This window comes from Delphinapterus leucas, chromosome 10 (genome assembly GCF_059928025.1).
Source record: "Delphinapterus leucas isolate spDelLeu-1000000601 "Yukka" chromosome 10, BTC_Dleu_Yukka2, whole genome shotgun sequence".
In the NCBI taxonomy this organism is placed as follows: domain Eukaryota; kingdom Metazoa; phylum Chordata; class Mammalia; order Artiodactyla; family Monodontidae; genus Delphinapterus; species Delphinapterus leucas.
The window spans coordinates 1,970,083-1,991,329 of record NC_143138.1 but is presented as its reverse complement, the minus strand read 5'-3'; the positions used below and the strand labels follow the sequence as shown (position 1 = coordinate 1,991,329).

At 48.7% G+C, this 21,247-nt stretch overlaps 1 long non-coding RNA gene across 8 annotated transcripts; it reads left to right on the top strand.

The window, feature by feature from the left end:
- On the top strand, positions 1–19,523 carry LOC149748111 (uncharacterized). Of its 8 annotated transcripts, none has more exons than XR_016394497.1 (8): positions 1–1,437; positions 2,137–2,402; positions 3,354–3,526; positions 3,732–6,025; positions 6,126–8,183; positions 8,747–9,346; positions 10,198–13,170; positions 14,612–19,523. It is a non-coding gene; the product is annotated as an uncharacterized LOC149748111 (long non-coding RNA). The 8 variants fall into 8 exon arrangements; XR_016394494.1 differs by having other exon boundaries at positions 3,354–6,025; positions 6,126–6,354; positions 7,031–8,183; XR_016394495.1 differs by having other exon boundaries at positions 3,354–6,025; positions 6,126–7,203; positions 8,069–8,183.
- The last annotated feature ends 1,724 nt before the right edge of the window (positions 19,524–21,247 follow it).

Sequence of the window (21,247 nt, the reverse complement as noted above, 5' to 3'; positions counted from 1 at the left end):
TATGTCTCTACGGGGTCCCCCAGATTCAAAGTAAAGTTTATCTTTTCCTTGTAGCCCCATTTTACGTTGGACTGGCTCAAACCTACCTTCCAGGTTTGGTGAAATCTGCCCAGCTGATGACATGGGGATCAAAATGTAGTTTTTATTTGCAGAGAGCGAGATTCTTTCTTTGTAGAACACTGTTGACGATGATAACCCAGACACCAAAGTGAAGGCGAGCCAGCCACTCGTGGGTTTTATGTCATGGTTTGGGCTCTGGAATCACACGGCAGGTTCATTACTGACATCTCCCCGTAGCTAAAGCAGGGTCACCCCTGCACCGCCCCCAGTGTGTGCTTATAGGGGTCCAAGAGAGGAGCATGTACGGCGCCGGCACAGAGGAGTGCTGTAAAGGGAAGGGGGTCTCCAGTCCACAGGTGTTCTGTTGCCCAGGGTCACCAGTCATGAGCCCAGGCAGCTAGGATTGGCTGCTTGTGAACGAACAGGCATATTAGTTTCCTGTAACAAATTACTGCAAAATTCCTGGCTGAAAACCACCGAAGCGTATTATCTTACAATCCTGGAGCTCAGACAGCCAGAACAGCCTCCTTCTGGGGGCTCCAGGGGACGAGAACCCATTTCCTTGCCTTTTCTGGCTTTTAGAGGCTGCTTGATTTACTCACGTCACTCTGACCTTTCCTTCTGTCCTCACGTCTCCTTCTCTGCCTCTGACCCTCCTGCTTCTCTCTCATAAGGACTCCGTGACTGTATCAAGCCCCCCAGACAGTGCAGGACCATCTCCCGCTCTCCAGATCCTTGACCACATCCGCAAATCCCCTCTTGCCACGTAAGGTGACCCAGTCACAGGTTTGGGGGGTCAGGATGTGGACATCTTTGAAGGGCCCTTATTCTGCTGGCCACGCCCCGCGTCCACTGGCAGGGGTACTGATGGCCAGGCAACCACAGCAAAGCACGGCTCCGGACCTTTCCTGCTGGTCCTCAGGATCGCTGACGTGCCTGTGTGGCAGGCGAGTGGTGCTTTTGCCATCAGTTTCTGAAGAATGCTGGGTAGAGAGGACAACTCAGGAAACCTGTTTTCCCTGCGCCTGAGTCTCTCCTCCGCCCTGGTCGCAGTCTTCCTGGGAACAAAAGGAGACAAGTCTGCCCAGATGGCCCAGAGGTGTGTACCCATCACACAGGAAGAACCAGGTATGTTTTTTCCTGTGATTCCATAGGGCTGGTCTTTTCACACCTTCACACCAGCTCATGAAAGCCAGTGGGGCCTGCAGGTGGCAGGAAGGGCACCGTGGTGATGAAGAAAGGGCAGCCTTGGGTGGAAAACTGAGCTGTGGAGGACGGCATTTCCCAGTGTCACGGGAGAAATCAAGTCACAAGTTACTTTCTCTGGACCAGAACCTCAATGTATTATATAGCAAAATTGCATCTCTGATAAGGAAGGTAAGAGTACAATTCTGTTTCACAAAAAGGCCAAGGATTTCAACCTTGTTTTATTTTAAACTTTGGCTAGACGTGTACTTAAATGCAGCTGTCCAAGTGAACTTTTTGAAAAATGGGTCATTTTTTGTGTGTGATTGTGCAATAGTGAAAGAAGAACACAACACAAACGGGACCTTACGTCTTCTGGAATTATTTAGGGGGAATATATCTCATTGCTCTGAAAGGTTATGTGACCTTATGTACAAAGGAAGTAGTGGATCCTACTTTAGGGAAGTGGTCCTTAGCGTCTTTCTGTTTCAGGTTTCTTTGACGATCTGGTGAAAGTGTCCTGGAACATTGTACAACGTTAATATAATTAATATATGATCAATATGATATATATAATTAATATGGAATATAATTAATAATAATATGAGGGGTGTGTCCACTCTCCCCTGAAGTGCATCCATGGATCCCAGTCGGGCTTCCTTCCGGCTCGCTGGAGCACGTAGTCTCTGGGCTGGTGTGGGATACAGGAACAGCCTAAATTCTCGTTCTGACTTGACACGTACTCACAGTCGGGTCTGGAGAACTTCTGTAAAATTGCTGGTGAAACATTTTCATTTTTATTCATGCTCTCTCCTGTATTCCCTGGGCCATGGTAGATTCCATCCCAAAGACTTGGTTTTTTTCTCTCTCTCTCTGTCTCCTGCTATCAAGCTCTCCTGGCCTGAATAAGTCTGCCGCCCTGGGTCTCAGCTGGGGGCCGCTGTGCCCCCTTGAAGGCGTCTGGTGGGCGGATGCGGACCGGCCTGGTCTCGCAGAGACAGTGGTGAGTGGTGGCGTGAAGCGAGACCTTGATTCCCTGCCCAGGAATTGAACCTGGGGAGCCTGGATGGAAACCAGGAATCCCAGCCACCAGACCCCCTGGCTCTTGCCCCCAGTGAAAAAGGCATTTCTCACGGAGGCAAAAACTGCAAAAACAGGTACAGAGTTTATTATTAAAGCCATAGCACAACAACAGGTGGGAGAGCACACAGAGAAACAGTTTGTTTAGTTAAGACAGAAGCAGGGCAGAGATGCACACGGGGAGAGGAAGGGTGTGGGCGTCCCCCCTAGTGACGAGGACCCCAGTAAAGAGGCGGTGAAGTCATTCATATAGGGCGGTTCTTCCGGGTCTCTGTTCACCTTTGGCCAATTACCTGGTTTCATTTTCCACACCTGCCCTGCCCTAGGACCCTCCCCAGCATGTGTGCCCAACTTTTTTCCAAGATGGGATTTCAGCCCAGAGGCCTATGGGACGGCCTTAGCATCACCTATTCTGCAGTGGTGCCCCCTCCTTTTTGACCCCCAAGGAGCCTTTCTGTGCATGTGCAGTGTCTCCCTTGCCCCAAGGATGGGAATTATGTGACCTGTTGATCTATTACTCAAACAAGGGTTAGCCCCTCTCTGCTCCTGCCACGACTGCTATCTTCAGGCGTCCACAGGAGACAGAGCCTGGCTACTTACCCTGTTTCTGTTGTTACTTCCATTTTGGAGAGCCAACAGGAGGCTGATTGTAAATGTCTAAGCTGGAGCCCATCTATCTCCTGTCTCAGGAAATGCAAACAGGTGGCTAGTTGTGTCTGGCCTGAAGCCCACTTTTTCCTGCCCCATGAAATGTAAACGGGAGGCCAGTGGTACATGCCTACCTTGGGGCCCATCTGTCTCCTTCCTCTGTCCTACAGTGCAAAGGGCAGCCCCTTCAAGGAAGGGTCATCTGACCCCAAATATCAATAGTGCTGCTGTTGAGAAAGGCTGAGCTGGACAATTAAATCAACCCCCTTTTCACGTAGGAACCCACCAAATCTTCAGTACGGAGATCTGTTTGGAGGTTGCTCTTTGGGGGATTAGTGGGTGATGCTCAAAGCCGGTGGTGGTATTTTCTGTTAACAAAGGTGGAGACGGTCACCAAGGTCCCCATCGTTTCTCAATGAAGTTAACAAACGCAACACGCAGTGTTTTCTTAGAACTGCTGACTGGCTCTGTGAAGCAAGTACATGGAGTTGCTGTCAGGAAGTAGTGTTCACACATTCCTGAAAAGGAAAACAAAAGAAGAGAAGAGAATGAAGTAATACTCTACTGCCTTAAACATGTACTTAGAGATACACATCTGCAACTACAATTTTGAATTTTAATATTGTTTCTCAACTATGTCTTCTCTTTTTTTTTTTTTTTATTGTTTCTGTCTCCCTGGTATCAATCCCAATATGTCCATCCTCCTGCACCCAAACCTGCATCTCCCCCTTGACTCCCTGTCACCCACCGTGCTGTAGAAGGACCACCCTGGATCCCCCCAAATCTTACCTCAGTTGTTGGGCAGGTTCCCCACCAAGATGTCTTAAATGTGCCCCCTTCTGAGCTGCACTGCTACTGCCTGGATTCAGAGTCTCACTGTATCTTCTCCACTACCATTTTAACTGCTTCTTAACTGGTCTCTCCAAGCCCAGTCTGGTCCTCTCCTGTGTCTCATAAATCCACACTCTGACAGAATAGTCTTTCTAAATAAAAATCTCTTCATGAAACTGAAGCTTTAAATCTGCATAGCTTCTGTGAAATTCCTTAGTCCAGAGAAACCCCTCCATAAGGCAATACTTGAAGTCACAACATTTTGGCCGTGGAATACACGGGGTGGTGCTGCTGTGAGATTAGCGAGCCGACGGGAGGCTCCCGGCCCTCCGACTGGTCAGCACTGCCAAGCATTCCTCTGCGGGACTCAGGCACACCCTTCGTCACGGCTCTTGGTGCCATCCCGTGGAGGTCACCTGCTCTGGGCTTGATCTCACTGGGGATGATGCTGGGCCCTTTGGTTGGCTGGGTCTTCCTGGACAAGCGCTGGTGATGCCAGGAATCTCCCGGTTAATTGATGTTCATTTTTGAACACCAGCCTGATCTTTCTTTCAACGTTGGGGAATATTGGGACGCAGGGAGCCTCCCGCCACCTTCTTGGTCACATGGCTCCTCCTTCCCTCCACCTCCTGTTTCTTCTACGGAAGCTAAACGATTTGAAAGCACGAGATGCGCAGAGGACGGGAGCTGACCGCCACACACTTTACATCGGAAACCAAGGAATCGCGGGGCGCTTATCTCTCGGTTTCAGTGTGTTGGGTACCCTTCCTGATTTGGCCCAACTTACATGTCGAGGCTCCTTCCCTGCCACTGTGCTCTCCCCAAGCCCCTCCCTGAGAGGCATCCCCCCGAAACCTCCAGGCCGTTCGCTCCCTGTTCTCTTAAGAAGTTACCGGGAAGCGCTCTCTTTCCGACTGAAGAGCTACAGCGTTATTTGAGAATCACATCCCCCCTGAGTCCTCTCAGTCATTTAACAAATACGTTTCAGACACTGTGGTTGATGCTATGGACACAAAAACGAGTCAAGGAGAGTCAGGTTGTCCTCAGGCTGGTCATCTGGTGCGGAAGACAGAAGATTCTCCAGAAAGTCCCTCTGGAGTTAAGTGTCTGATGGGGATTTTCTTGGGGGGTATTTGGGTGTGGCTGCCACCATCTGTTTTCTCATGACATCTAGAAAGTACCTCTGAGCGTGTGTCTCATCAGACTGTGAGCCACCTCAGGTCACAGGTCATGTCCTCAGCTGGGACCCGGCCAGCGCCCGGCACATGGGAGCAGCTGAGACTCCTCTGCTCACTGAGTTAATGAGCCTTCATTAAGACACGACGCAGCCCGACTTGGGGAAGCACTCATGGAAGAGACATGTTAAGAGGGGCAAAAAGGTCTTCAACGTTACGGAAACCTTTGCAGAATAGGGCCAGACTCAGGGTGTGTGCCTCGTAGGCTGCTGAGAAATCCTGTCTGAGTGCCCGCAGAGCTGTGATTTGCTAACAGTACCTGTAAATGACACAGGAAAGGCTGCCAGTGTGACATGTCAGCCTCACTGGACATTACAAGGGAAAGAGGGGCTGACCTTGGCTGTGGTCTCCCGGCGGCTGGTGCTGTGACCCAGTTACCGAGGCCTGTTTGTGTGCACTTGCCGGATTTTCAGGCCAGCAACACAATTCTGTTATCTCTCTTGGGCCTGTCAGATCATGAAACAGGTACTTTGAGAAACACTTAAACCTCCTCCCTTCTGGACAGTGCTGGAAAATTCCTGAAAAATGTTTCCTTTGGGGGGGCCTTGTTTTTCCCTTATCTGGCAGGATCCTTAACATTCAACCAGATAGGGAAATACTTTTCAGATACAATCGTACTTTCTTAAAATAATAAGACGGGGAAGATTTTGACGGGAAAAATAAATAGCATTTCAAAATCTCTCCACTGTTAATCTATCGCTGAAAGGACTTCACATCCCCTATGTATCTTTTATTGGGAGGAGAGGGAGAAGAAACGAAAAGCGTTTTCATATTGAGAGCTCTGTTTTTTTGTCCTTGGTTAAATCCGTCTTCTATCCCTGGGGATAGTATCTGTATGGGAGGGAAGGTTCCTCGGGTCTTGGTGCACAGAGGCTGCCCGCATCTGTGTTAGAAGAGAGAAAAGGCAGAGCGCTGAGAAGGAGAGAGGAAGCTTGCAGGAGAGGCTGCAGGCTCCAGGGCAAACTGGCTCTGCAAAACCGGAGCAGGTAGGGGTGTGGGCCGGGGAGGATGCCCGATTCGTGTTTGCTGGTTCCGGGTGTAAATGAGCTCAGCGCGGCTGACTTGAGGTTACCACATGTTTAACAGCTCGCCTGCAGGAACCAGGTCCAGCTCATCACTGCCCAGGATGCTGCAGCGGGCCTGCCGATTTCCCTGACTCTCCTCCTGGGATCAGAGGCACTTCCCTTATGGGAGCACGGATGAGATCTGCCATGGCTGTTTAGGAGAGGCTGGGACTAGAGCTAGTGTCCAAGCAGTTGTCACTGGGAGAAGCGCTCACCTGGACTCCAGGTGGCAGGAGACGCCCAGAAGGAAGGTCCTCTGGGAATGGCTTGGGAGGTCTGGAGGGCAGGGGCGGGGGTGCCTCAAGGAGGGAACTGGGGAGAGCACAGTGGCAGGGAAGGAGCCTCGAAATGCAAGAAGAAGCCCCCTCTCTCCTTTCTTCCTTCCTCGTGGACGCGTAGAACAAGGCAGGGCTCAGACGGCTGGACGCTAACTCGCGGGCAGGCGGTTTGTCGGTGTGTGTGGGCAAACAGGGATGGCAGAAGCTGCACCCCGCCCTTCCTGTTCCGGGGATCCCCGAGGCCCTTCTCTTCCTCAGTCAGAGTCCTGAGCTGAGACCTTCGTCTGTCCTCTATCAGACCATCCTCTGACTCACAGTAATGTGTATGACACGAATATAAATACAGCAATTGGCTATGAGAACACTTGAAATTAAAAAACATTTTAAATGAGTTTAGGGCAAATCGTTCTTTTTGAAATCTCTGCTTGTCTCGGGTGTTTTCTAGCTGTTTTACTCTTGTGTCCATAGGGCAGGGAAAACCCCAGAATTGGGGGAGAGTCTTGGTGTATTTATACAAAGAAAAAGAAGTCTGTGGATTGTCTTGAACCAGAACTCAGTGCCTAAGCGCTCTGGGGCACGGGCATGAGGAGTGGGGTGAGGGTAATAGGTGCGTGTGTAGGCTCACCTAACATTCAATTTTCCTTCCCAGATTAAAGCTGGAGGAGGGTTATGCCTTGGAGTCTTTCCTCTGCAGTTCAAGAATGACTGGTGTGTTTGAGAAGGCCAAGGCCGACTTTCCTGGAATGTTCACTAGGAAGCAGCACCCAAGGTTGCGCACAGCGCTCAGTGGAGGCCAGCGAGGGAGGCAGCGCTCAGCACCAGGTGCTCGGCTTCCCTCCCTCCATCAGGTGCCACAAAACCAGCAGCATTTCGCTCTGCGGCAGGTTCTCTTCTCCAGAAAGAGATCCACTTGCTATCCACACACCTTCCCCTCTGCCGACCTTGCCTTAATTGAAATCAGTGATCCAATGAGTGCAGCAATTGAAGTGGCCAAAAAAGTGTGTGCTCAGTGCTTTTTGAATGTTCGTGCTGAGCATCCCGCAGCTGCTGGGAGTAGCCGAGGTGTCAGAGGTGTGATGGGTGTGGCTGAAAAGGTTGTGTATGTCTTGCAGCATTTGGGGCACCCCTGAGTGGTCCTGCCCTCCCCACATACCCTGGGAAGGCTCCCCTCCCAGGCTGTGCCCGCCGTTTTGGGGCATCCTTGGAGCGCCTCAGTGGTCCATAGGAGCTTATGACAAATGCAGGGTCTGGGCCTCACCCTCAATCTAATACACTTTGATGAGACGCCAAGTGAATCACAGGCACATCAAAGTCTGGGAAGCGCTGTCATGAAGGAAGAAGCATTGTCTTCCCCTTGGTTGAAGCCCTGAGCCTCTCAGTAAAAACTGTTTCCCCTGCCCCTCGCGTTGAGGCCTGCTTCAGACTGTCCTTGGAATTTGTGAAATGTCCACACCTATACTTTATGGGCTGTTCCTCAAATTTGTGAAGTGTTCTCGGTAGGGAACAGCTATGGCTTCATATTGTCTGAAAGGCAGTGGCTGCCTTTACAGTGCTGGGGGGACAGGTCCCCCACTGGGAGGCATGGGAGGGGGGCTGGGCTGGAACCGGCCCCTGCTTTAGCAGGATGGGGAAGAATGGATGAGTAATGCTGTTTAATTTCCCTTCATAATCTGACACTTCTCCCCAGTTCCTTCCCTATGCTGCTCACCAGCCCCCCCAAAACACGCACACTGCCAGCAGTTCTGATTTGCCCCATCTTCTTCACGGCTCGGCTTCTCCTTTCCGTAGAGACACGGAGCCAAGTAAGTAAGCAGAGGGTGAGCTGCTTAATCTTATTTACATGTGATGTATTTATTGTCTTTCATGTCCTGTAGGACTTTTAAAATATATAACACTTTATGCCACTTTTAAATGAATCATTGAGAATTCATGTCATGCTGGGTCCTGTAATCACAGCTTTTCTAGCTCAACGTTTTGTCCAAGACCTTATGGAGATGGAGAAAGGGAAAGGCGGGAACTAGAACCACGTGATTAGAACATAAGCAATGATTTTAAAGCATTGTTAATGTGGGATAACTGACATACATTCAAAACACTGAAACCCTGAAGTTTGTAACCCCTTCATGTTCTGGAATGATGCTGGAATCAGAAGACAGGAGTGATACCTAAAAGGATAATATGCAAAGCGATATTTTAGCCTTGTGCATGATTTTATATTTTCAATGTACTACATACGTATAGAACTGTTCAAGTTGTTATTTCCAATATTTATATTAGAAAAATTATATAGACACTTGATAATTTTCACCAGCTTTTTAAATAACACTTGTACTTACTGTATTGTAATAAATTTCACTTTTAACAGAAAAAAAGAAAGAAAGAAAGAAAGAAAGATATCCTGTCAACATGCTTCTGGTGGCTGAGGCCTCTGGCCGCCGGCCTGGGGTGAAGCTGACACAGGAGGCATGGGAGGAGGGTGGGCCCTGATGACCCTGAACCACTGAGACCCGCTGGAAGCCTGCCCCCCTCGGAGGCCCCGGCCGAGCCCCTCTGACTCCGTATCTGTTCTGCCGCTCGGCTTACAAGCCAGCACCACAGCCCAAGCCCGGCGGTGGGCAAGGGCTCGGACCCCAGGGGCGCTGGCCTCTGCAAGTGGGCTCGGGTCCGCTGATGAGCGGCGGGCCCTGGAGGAGTCCTCCGTCCTGGCTGAATCGGCCCCGCTACAAAGAGCCCCAGGCCCTCCGCACCTACAGCAGAAGCGCGCCTCTGCACCTGTGTCCGCTTCGTGCAAGTGTAAGAACCCGGGGGTCCGGGTCCTCTTCGCCCCTCTGCACGCGCCCCTGGTTTCCCTTCTCACTGGACACAGAGCCACCGGCAGCCGCGCTTTCCCTTTCAGAACCTCGCCTGCCTCTGCCGCCGTCCCCGTCCCCGCCCCCGCCCCAGCGGTCGGGGTCCCGGCGGAACCGTGAGTCCCGGCGGTGCGGGCTGGGCGGGGCGCGGTGCGGGCTGGGCGGGGCGGGGCGCGGCGCGGGGCGGGGCGCGGGGCGGGCGGGGCGGGGCGCGGGGCGGGCGGGGCGGGGCACGGCCGCCCGGGGCGCCAGTTCCCCCGGGCCGCGCCCCGCCCCGCCCCGCCCCGCCCGCGGAGCCGGGAAGTCCTGGGCGGTGGGCGGCACTGGGCGCTGCCGCGGCGGGGTCTGCGCCTTGGGCGGTCGGGGTCCCGCGGAGCAGAGGAGGCAGGTGGGCCCGCGCGCGCGCGTGGGGGCCCCTCCCGCAGAGCGCGGGGCGGGCGGGGCGGCCTGTTTACCGGAGCGCTGGCTGTGCGGCTCGGGCCGGGGCGCGCGTCCGAGGCGCAGGGTCTGGGGGAGTCGCGCAGGGTGGGGACTCAGACGCCGCCTGAGGCCGTGATGCTTGCGTGGAGAGGGAAGGGTGAGCGCCGTTAACCGGAGTCGGGCAAACAGTGCTTTCGGAGGCTCACACGTGGCTTGGAGGGGCTGCAGGGGTTCAGGAGGCCGGGGCAGGAGGCTGGGTCGTTTAGGGCAAGTGCTGTTTGAGCTGATCCCAGGGGCCGTGGGCGGGTTAAGAGCTGCGTGGAGGGCCAGGACGACGCCTTCCTCTGCGCAGAGTGTATGTGGGGAGAGGTGGGGGACCCGTTCTGCCCTGAGGCTCTCAACCGGCGGCGCGGAGGCAGCAGGCAAGGCTTGGTGACGCATGTGCTGGATGAAGGGGGCCTGAGGCCATTGGTTGGGAGAGAGGGTCTCATTTCCAAGGTGGGCCGGAGAAATGTGGGCTGGGGGACGATGGCCGTGCCTCGTTCAGTTTCAGATGTGCCCCCAGTTTCAGACGACCTGCCCACCAGCGCGAACACCGCCGACCTCCCTGCTTCACAGACACAGCCTCCCCGTTCTCGCTGGCTGTACCCCGTCACCCCGACTGTCCTCTCCTGGATGCCCCCCCCCTTCCTCCTTGCCTTTCCACTCCGATGTCCCCCAGGCACTCGTTTCCCCTGTCATGCTCAGCCTACTCTGGAGGCTTTGGGTGGGAGGAATGAGGGAAGCTTCCAAATCCGTGTTTCTGAGCCAAAAACAAAAAAAACAGAACAAAACAATGCACATTGACTCGGCCCCATTTCCAGTGTACAAGAGTCACCTGAAGTCTGGAGAACAGGAAGGGCAGGCGCTCTGAGCTGGGTTATGGGTTATGGGATAATGGTTGGCCATAGGGAGCCGAGGGCCGTCCCCAGACTGAGCAGCCACTGTAGGTGAAAGTTGTTTGCCTCACAGCCCATTTTATACCCGTTTCCAGCCTGTCTGGATACAATTCGGCATCTCATACATTTTTCAAGTATCAGCTGGCAAATGGGGAGACCATGGCCTGAGTCACAACTGAAAATCTCACGAAGAGTCTTCACGTCTGCAAGAAGAGACGTGGTGGGCTTACCTGGTGGCGCAGTGGTTGAGAGCCCGCCTGCCGATGCGGGGGACGCCGGTTCGTGCCCCGGTCCGGGAGGTTCACACGTGCCGTGGAGCGGCTGGGCCCGTGAGCCATGGCCGCTGAGCCTGCGCGTCTGGAGCCTGTGCTCCGCAACGGGAGAGGCCACAACAGTGAGAGGCCCGCGTACCGCAAAAGAATAGACGTGGTGTGTGGAGACCAGGCAGAGTACCTACCAGTTTTTCATCTGGGGTTTCCTCCCCTTCCTCCTCCCTGACCCTGTCCTCCTCTTCAGATGGGAAAGGATTGGACTTCACTGCTCCCAGGAGCCGTGTGTGCGCGTGCGTGTGTGTGCGCGCGTGCGCTAGTGCACCTGTGAGTGATTTCTGTTGATTTTCCCAAGGCTCTCAAGCTGGCTTGACCTGCTGCCAGCACCACACTTTGCTAATTACCTTAATATTGGACTTATTTTTTGGATGGAGAGCAACAATAAGTGGATCTTCCTCCATAAAATATTTTTGAGCTTTAAAATGAAAAAAAAAGTACAATTCTAAAATTGCCATGTGTTAGGTCAACAGCATTCAGGGTTTATTGAGGTAGCCTCCTTCCTCTTCGCTCTCTGGCTCCAGACCCAGCATCTTTTCTGGAGGCTTCCAGAAGTTCATCAATGCACTCACGCTGTCCATGGCTGGTGATTTCCCCTTCGAGCCATTCGTTGTGGCTGCCTGTGCCGTGTCCACGGGCAGTCGTGGAATGTTTGCCCTGGACGTAGCTTTGGGGCATTTGACCACATGAGATGACGTAGTCTCTCCAGCCCACCCCTCATTTCCTGTTTGTCTTGTTCTCCCACCTGGAGCAGAGTTTTCCTTGAGTGACGGGGAAGTGGTTCACATCACTGACTTTGCAGATGTCCCGATGTACCCGTGATAATAAATACCACCCGCGTGTGTGATTTCTCTATACACCAATCCAAACTCAGCAAATTTGAAGAAAGAATGTTTGGTTCTAGACTAGTCATCAAGGATGTTCCAATAAAGCCTTATCATGGTTTATTCATCATGCTTTGTATTCTCTACTTTTCCCTGAAGGTAAAATTCCAGAGTTGTTGTTGGGTAACTCAATTGATGCACAGACCAGGCTGGTCCTCCACGTGTTCAGCATCCTGGGAGCTCTCAGAAGCCCTCACTTAGGAATTTTCATGGAGCATGATCGATTATTAATTTGTAGCCCCCCTCCCCTCCCTGGAGCCTGGGGGATGGGACTGAAAGTTCAAGCATCTCATCATGGTTGGGCCTTTCTGGAGAGCAGCCCCACCCTGCAGCCATCCGGGAGCCACCAGGACTGGCCTCCTTAGAACAAGTGATGGTCCTGTCACCCAGGAAGTGCCAAGGGATTTAGGAGCTCTGTGTCAGGATCTGGGGGCAGAGACCAATACATATTTCTTACTATATCACAGCATTTATTGTATATATGGCCAAATTGGTGAACTCTTAGTCATTTAAGAGTTTTCAATACATTCTCTTGGGTTTTCTGCTCTGTGGTTATGCAAGAGGCAAATGACCTTAAGAGGGAGCACATCCTTCTCATTGTTACACTCCTGGTTCCTGTTTTTAGAATTTGTTTTTTGTTTTGTTTTGTCTTGGTCTTTTTTGCACTATCCAGAAATTCTGAGACAGAGTGTGCAATCACCATAAGACTCCTTGTGCTGCCCTTTGTTATAATTTAGAGCTTGGTAATTCCCAGTGCCCGTCAGACTATGAAGAAGTGTGGTATAAATTCGGCTTTTTGGAGGGAAGTTAACAAGACTTTTTGGAAGTCTTTCAATTTCAGATGAATGTTCCCTTGGGGCCAGCACTCTCACTTTTAGATTATCTGTTGTACAGAAGCATTTGCACACATGCTCAGATATGTTCCAGGTTTTTTTCTTCAGCATTATTTAAAAAATTCAGATCTACAGGGGTTTTAAATTATTATTTTTAATTGTGGTAAAAACACACATAATATAAAATTTATTATCTTAATCATTTCTAAGTATACAGTTAACATTATTTTTTAATAGCAAAAAAGGAAAGAAAAAGAAAGGAAGAAAGAAGGGGAGGGGGAAGGAGGAAGGGTAGGAGAGGAAAGGAAGACAATGAAATGGAATTAATCCAATTTTAATTTTTTTCTCCATAGGAGAAGAATGTAATTCATTTATATGATGGAATATGATGCAGGAAATTAAAAAAAAAATGTGATCGGTCTATATGTCACCGAGACAAGCTCGCTCAGCTCGCCGCACAGCAAACAGCAAGATGAGGTGTTGAAGCAAAGGAATAAGACCTTATTCGGATGAGTGTCTCCAAAGAACCGTCCTATGCGGTCTGGATGCCAGTTCCTTTTATAGCACAGAGAGGGGGAGGAGATGAGGAAGTAAAGCAAAAAGGCCAAAAGTTTTGCAAATATCCCCTGGAATGGCCAGCCTCGGGGAGGGGATGTGTTAATTTCTTCTTTCTCGAAGCCATTCACAAGTGGACAGGGGCCGGATGTTTCCCTGAACAAAGGCACTTTGGTTTAACATTCAGGCGGAGGGGCAGGATTCCCAGAGGCAGGGGAAGGGTAGCTCCCCGCACGCCGCCGCAGGTACCGTCCGCAGTTTCACTGTACTGGGCGTGCGTACTTAAACATGCATGGCTTAATCTTTGAGACAAGCATATGCTACAGGCAGGATCGACCAAGTAGAGAGAAAAAGATAAATGTTTCAATTCTGCTTATGAAGGTATAATTTACCAAATTACCCTAAGTTATAATTAGTTTAAGGGGAAGGTTCTCCTTACACCTGGAAAACAGATTGAAACCAGTCATTTTTCAGATAGAAACTATAAAAATTATAACCATATTCACCAGTTTACTCAGCCCTATGTAACTAATCCTTTTTTAAAAACAGCTTTAAGAAGCCATCAGTTTTCCCATTAGAATTCTTCAGTTTCTTACCCAGTTCAGCATTATTGTCTGAAAGCCAGAAACTTATATTTACCCAAAGGTCCCTTCTATAAAACTTCTTGAAGAGGAAACATTTTTGCAAAGGCATCAGAGTGAAACCATAACTGTCTATAATGACGAAAGACTTAAGAAGCATGTTTAAATCTGATTACAATGCAACTGACAAAGTAACTTGGTTACTGCTGTGACATGCAACACTTTTCAGACAATAGCTAGAATTATGACTGATAACATTTTACCAGGACATATCAAGTTTTAGGAACTCCATATAATCCCTAGAATACCTCTACCATTTGCCATACAATATAACCTAAGAAGATTTATTACTTATTTGACAACACTTCCCATGTAATTCAACATACCAAGTGAATCTAATTAGTTAATATCTCTCTTTGGGGTGTTTCAGGGGTCCTTTGAACCACTTTGGTTTAATATTCAGGCAGAGGAGCAGGGTTCCCCGAGGCAGGCCATTACGTATAGACAGTATCCTTTTGGTGAACAAAAGCAACGGGAAGCAAAGGTTAAAGTAAAAGAAACAGATGCAACATGTAGTCAGAGTTGGCTGTTCCCTGTATGTGTATGCAGTTCCTGAAAAAGATCATGAAAACCAATTAAGTGAAAAATGTATTTTGCAATACAATGTGTATAGTATGATGTCATTTTTGTGAACAAAACCCTGTATGTGTACATGTGAATTTATATATGTGAATCCATAAGAAAAAGTTTAAGGGGCTACATCTTTACTGCACAGTGGTTATCTCTGGGATAGATTGGAGTAGGGAGTATCGGAGGAAAACTTACATTGTTTTACTCTCTATAGGTCCATTTGTTTAAATTTTTAACTAAGAAAATATAATTCTGGGGACTTCCCTGGTGGCGCAGTGGTTGAGAATCTGCCTGCCAATGCAGGGGACGAGCCCTGGTCCGGGAAGATCCCACATGCTGCGGAGCAACTAAGCCCGTACGCCACAACTACTGAGCCTGCGCTATAGAGCCCACGAGCCACAACTACTGAGCCCACGTGCCACAACTAGTGAAGCCCTTGCACCTAGAGCCCACGCTCCACAACAAGAGAAGCCACCTCAAGGAGAAGCCCTCGCACCGCAGGGAAGAGTAGCCCCGGCTCCCCGCAACTAGAGAAAGCCTGTGCACAGCGACGAAGACCCAACGCAGCCATAAATAAATAAATAAAAGGGTTCTGCCAGATATTTGATCCAGACGAGCCGGAGGCGTCCATATAACACATACATGCCTGGGAGGCAGAAAGGGCTGCAGGGAGAGATTTAATTCTGTTGTTCTTACGATTTCCGTGGACATTTCTGCCACGGACAAATTGGTGAGATCGTTACATAAGGGAAAGCGCTCTAGTTTTAATTTTTCTGGGAGACAAAAAAGAAAAAAGCGTTACAGCAATAATCATCACCAAATGCCTTTGCGTTCGGTTCTCTGCACTTACCAGCCGAGCAGTGACGCGCCGCATTGCGCGGTAACACGCGCCTAGAAGCCGAACACTGCCTCGTGCTTGACGCAGTTTTCTCTTTCTTTTTTTTTTTAATTGAGTTATAGCTGATTTACAATGTTGTGTTAGTTTCTGGTGTACAGCAAGGTGATTCAGTTATACATAGATATATTCTTTTTCATAATAGGTTCCCACAGGACACAATATGCTTCCCTGTGTACACTAGTACATTGTTATTTATCTATTTTTTATACAGTAGTGTATATTTGCTAAACCCTCCTTTTTTTTTTTTTTTTTTTTTTTTTTTTTTTTTTTCTGTACGCGGGCCTCCCACTGCTGTGGCCTCTCCCGTTGCGGAGCACAGGCTCCGGACGCGCAGGCTAAGCGGCCATGGCTCACGGGCCCAGCCGCTCCCCGGCATGTGGGATCCTCCCGGACCGGGGCACGAACCCGTGTCCCCTGCATCGGAAGGCGGACTCTCAACCACTGCGCCACCAGGGAAGCCCAATCCCTCCTTTTTTTAAAGCTTAATTTAACGAACACTTTGAATGTTGACTTTGGCCCAGATGCTGGGGATGTAAAAATGAAAAAAAAAAATAAAAGAAACTTGCGCCAGTATGATCTGACATTGCGAGTGGGAATGACTCCTGCTTCTAACACTCCTTCCGTAGGGGCTGTGAGAAGTCTCCTTACTCTGTGTCCTGTGGGGATCAAGGTAGGACCCTCCTCCCACGGGTCCTGTAGGGAGGATTAACTACCTCTATGCATCTCTAGCCCTGAGGGCAATGCCTGGGACAGGATAGGTCCCGGTGAGGTCTCCGGAGTCTAAGCCCAGACACCCTGTTTCCACGAGGGTCCTCACTGCCACCCCAGTCCCACACGAGTGCCTTTTCCTCCCAATCCCGCTGTATTCCTCTACACCTGACGTGGCACAATTCTCATCATTCTGTCCCGAAAAGCTTTCTTCCTAAAGCCAGGTGCAGGGACTACCTCACCGTACCCAACCTGCCCGTTTATTTTATAGACATTTCTCTATTTTATGAACTATTTAATAGTTCTCTTGTTCATCCCTTCAGTTCTTCTGTTCATCCCTAACTTCTTTTTAAAAGGATTACAATTTGCCTTCTTGCAGAGACAACGGCCCGAGCTCCAACTTGTTAATACTTTCAAACACCCTGTGAAAATGCAGGGATCAGGGTTTCATGGCAGCAGCAAACTTATGTTAATTTGGCTTCCAGGTATATTGACCGTAAGACAGTTTGAGAAGGTGGCCCTCAGCTCATGGTGTGTTCCTCTGTGTATTATCCCAGCATGTGCGGTTTAATATTACTTAGACCTATTCTCTTTCTTTTTTTAAAAAAAGACAAAATGTAGAGGTATTGCCTGCCAAGTCAGTTGATTTATTGACAAAACGGGTCCTCATTAATGCTATATACTTCAAAGGAAAGCAGTTCAAGCAGTTTGATAATAAGTATATTGGGGAAAAGCTTTTTAAGTTAGCAAGACAAGGCTATGCCTACCTGTGCAGGAACTGTCTTGAGACATTGGGATCCTGTTACGGGCTGAATGGTGTCCCTTCCAATCCTGTGGGGATCAAGGTAGGTGCGCTGGCTTCTCATTGCGGTGGCTTCCCTTGTTGTGGAGCACGGGCTCCAGTTGCGTGGGCTCAGTAGTTGTGGCCCATGGGGTTAGTTGCTCCGCGGCATGTGGGATCTCCCCAGACCAGGGCTCGAACCTGTGTCTCCTGCGTTGGCAGGCGGATTATTAACCACTGCACCACCAGGGAAGCACCCACATTTCTCTTTTAACTATAGTAAATACAGCACTTTGTATACAAAAATTACTTTTTATGTTTAAAATGTTTCCATGCTCATGGACTATTATAAATTTTGTTTACGGTTAGAGACTACATATCTAAAATAAAATAGCTTGTTATCTAGAGTGCACTCCAACATGGAGATAATGTGCTCATAATAATCCCATTTAACATATTTACAAAACAGCACTGTGAGACCTCAACCCCACCAAGCTTCAAGTTGATCAAAAGTATAATAATTCACTTATTTAATTTCTTAAACTGAATCGGAAAACAAGCGAATTCAAAATTACTTTTGAAGAGAGGGAAAAGAAATCAAGATTTTTGTGGATGTTCTGGATGTCCAATAACCAGCAATTTGAAGGTGGGGTCAAGTCTGAGAGGAGCTCACGTCCACTTTCAGGCTGTGTGAGCAGGACGAATAATTCGGTCATGAGGAAACCCCTTAGAGGACCGACACTCCGCTTATGCTTGTAGGGCGAGCCGGCCAGGAGGACTTGGAGGGAAGCAGTGTTGGTGGCATCCACACATTCCCCTGAGGGGAGGGGGTGAAGAGGTGGTGCCTCTAGGACTTCAGGTTGGAAGAAAGGGGTGCACGCTGTGTGTTCACGGGGTGACGCTCTCCTTGTGGCCCAAGACTGGTCCGCTGACGAGGGACGGGGTGGGCCTGCTCACTCTCACGTGTGTCCTGTTTAGAATCAGATTCACCTTCAACGACTATGTCCTTATAGCACCTTCTATCGTTAATTCACCTTGTTTTGAGCATCTGAATTTTCTTCTTCCAGTTCCTTTCCTAGAAGTCTACTTTGCTCTGGGGAGCACAGCCGGGGGTGCTCAGCTTTTCACATGGTGACCTGGTGTTTCAGACGACCCGGACTCAAGGCTGACAGTTTTTCAAGACGAGTCTAGGTCTTCATATTCTTATAAGAATGCTAAATTCATTACTTTGTACCATCACTGAATGCAACAAGTGCGTGGCAAGCTTGTCTCCCCTGTAACCTGTTTTATCCGACTAGAAACTTGTGAACAAAATCAAGAGGACTGTAAAATTCCAGCTACTACTGCACAGCACTCCCAACCCTGGGGGACACTCAGGGGACAGGGTCTGTCCTCACGTCTTCAGGCCACCCTGCCAGGGCTGGCCAAGCCCCTTAAGGACCAGCCTTCGCCCCAATTCCTGCACGCTGTTGTCATGGCTGCATCTGCCACACAGCATTCCGGCCGGGGACCAGCCTCATGTATGTCACAGGAGGTCGTGGAGAGGACGTGACCACTGGTTGACCATCGAGCTGCACCCGGGCAATGGGAGGCTCCTCGCTCCCTCCCGTCTTTGGGATGTACGTCTGCCCACAGTTCCTGCACTAGGAGCCTCTTCAAGGACTTCTCAACTTGACTTTGCAACTATAATTACAACAACTTACCAGGCATTTTGAGCTATGTTAATCTGGCAGATGACTTGACATTACTTCTTTTGCTTTATTGTGAAATATAATGCACAGATCATAAGGTTAATTGAACAGTTAATTATAAAGCATGCACCAAGTGACCCAGGTCAAGAAAGCAAGTCTGCCGTGCACAGGAAGCTGCCTCTGCTCCATGTGACTCCCCCTGGTCACAGCCCCTTCCTCTTGTCTCCCCACAGGTAACAGCACTTCTAACTTTGTGAACAGTTCCTTGCTTTTCTCTGTGGTTTTACCCTTCTGCTATAACCCTAAGCAGTACAGTTTGCTTCAGGCTGATTTTGAGATTTCCATAAATGAAATAATGTTGCAACGTCGTCTTCTGAATCCGGCTTCTCTTGCTCAACTTATGTTTTGGAGCTTCATCCATGTTGTGAATGCAGCAACAATGTGTCCATGTTTGTTACTATATAGTATTCCATTGGATGGATATATCACGATTTATGTCCGCATTCTGCTGTCGCTGATTTTTGGGGCTCACCGAGAATGGTACCTCCAGCATTCCTATAAATGTCAGGATGTAAAATGTGAATACATTTCTCTAGGAGAAGGGTGCTGGGTCAACATTCTTAAATAACTGAACTTGAATAATGATCACCAAACTATTTTGCAAAGTAGTTTTCCCAGTTTATAATCCCCCCAGGAGTGAGAGAAGCCCAGTGGATCTACATTCTTGGCAACACTTTGAATTGCAGAATTTTAAAAGTTTTTGGCAATGTGAGTGGAAGAGATCTCATTATGTTTTAAGTTTGTAAGTTTGTATTTAACGCCTTTTTATACTTTATAAGCCATTTCGATTTCCTCTTTTAAAGTGTTTATTCAAATTGTTTGCTTGGGTTTTTTTTAATGTGTTTTTAATGTGCTTTGTAAAAGTTATACACAAACACGAAAACCGTCTTTCCATTGTATGCCTTTCAATTCTCTTTCGGTTGTGTGGCTTGTCTTTTTAACTGTCTTAATGTTGTCTTGGTAATAAAGAGAAATTATTGTTTTTAAAGTAGTAGATTTATTAATCACTCCCTTTATAGTAAATGCTTTCTTTTTCTTCTTTAAAAACTTCTTCCCTACCCCAAACTCATGGAAAATTCTCCTACATTTTCTTCTAAAACTTATTTCATTTTATTTTTCATATTGCTTTCATAGATCTTAAATACCCTTGGCATTGATTTTTCGGTATAGTGTGAGGTAAGGAATATTTTCCTTCCTTTCTTTCTTTCCCTCTTTCTTTCTTCCTTCCTTCCTCCCTCCCTCCCTCCCTCCTTACTCGTCCCTCCCTCCCACCCTCCCCGTCCCTCCCTCCCTCCCTCCTTCCTTCCTTTCTTTCTCTTTCTTTCTTTCTTCCCTCCCTCCCTCCCTCCTTCCCTCCCTCCCTCCCTCCCTCCCATCTTCCTTCTCTCTCTCTCCTCATCTTTCTTTCTTTAATTTTTTTGCATATATTCAATTGCTGCTACGTTTTTAAAGTATTCTATCATCTCCCCACTGTTGCCTTGTCACCTGTCATACGTCAAATGTCAGTACCTGCAAAGATCTGTTTCAGCCTGCCTAGCTTCACACACACGCAAGTGCATACACACGCACAAACGCACACCCTTTCTTTGGAATGTTTATTGGGATTGGGATTGATTTAAAAAATCAGTCAGAGAAAAACGACTATCATTGCAATATTGAGTTCCACTCAATGAATGTGATATATTCATTCTGTTAGATTTTTAAACATTTCTGTTAATAATGTTAATTTTTTTTTGTATAGAGGTTTTGCATATATTTTATTAGCTATATTTCCAGGTACTTGATTTTTTTGATGCTATTTTAGGTGGTATTTTTCTTTTAATTTCATTTTCTGTTTGTTGCTAGAAATACTGGTATTTAGTCATTATCTTGCTAAACATGAGTAGTGAATCTAAGTACAGAGTTGGATAAAGTGATCAGTGCACTCATGCCAATGGTCATATAGACAACAGTGCCCGTAATGGATTTAGGATGTATCTGAATACAAGGGGTATGTACGCAAATTGACCATATACTGGGCCATTAAGCAAGTGTCAAAACACTTCTCACCATTGAAGTAATATAGAGATCATGTTCCCTAACCACAATACAATTAACCTTGAGGTCAGTAGCAGAAGGACGATTAGTTCTCAAACATCTCTTGGTGCCTGTCTGGCATTTTCTCCTTCCCATGGATTTTACGAACCTATAGCTGTGGATCTTTGAAAAATTCATACGGCACCACCTTTGTCATTTGGCGCCTTGAACCAAGGACTGACGTGTCCCCACATGAGAGAGTAGACAGGACGCTTCTTACCTGGACTTGGGGATTTGAGTGTGGCTGGGTGTAGGAGAACAGGAAGGGCAGGGGCTCACTAGGTCCTTGGAGTCCCTCGGGCACACCCAGCACAGTTAGGGGAGTGGAGATGCTGGGTGGCAGAGGACCCCGACCAGCTTCAAGCTGACTAATCCTGGTCGGAGGGTAGGGGTGGGAGGGGAAAGACGGGAAATGATTACCGATGTTCAGTGTGTTTTCTTGCTACTTTGTACTGATTTCTGTTAAAGTTTAGCATGCATGCAGCAAAGCACAGAAGTTATGCGTACAACTCAGTGCATTATCCCCAAATCCATACCCCTGCGTAACCACCCCTCAAGGCATGGCAGGTGGGCAGCATCCCAGAAGCCCTCCTCTGCCCAAGCCACTCCCACTCACAACGCTTGTGTTAAAAATGA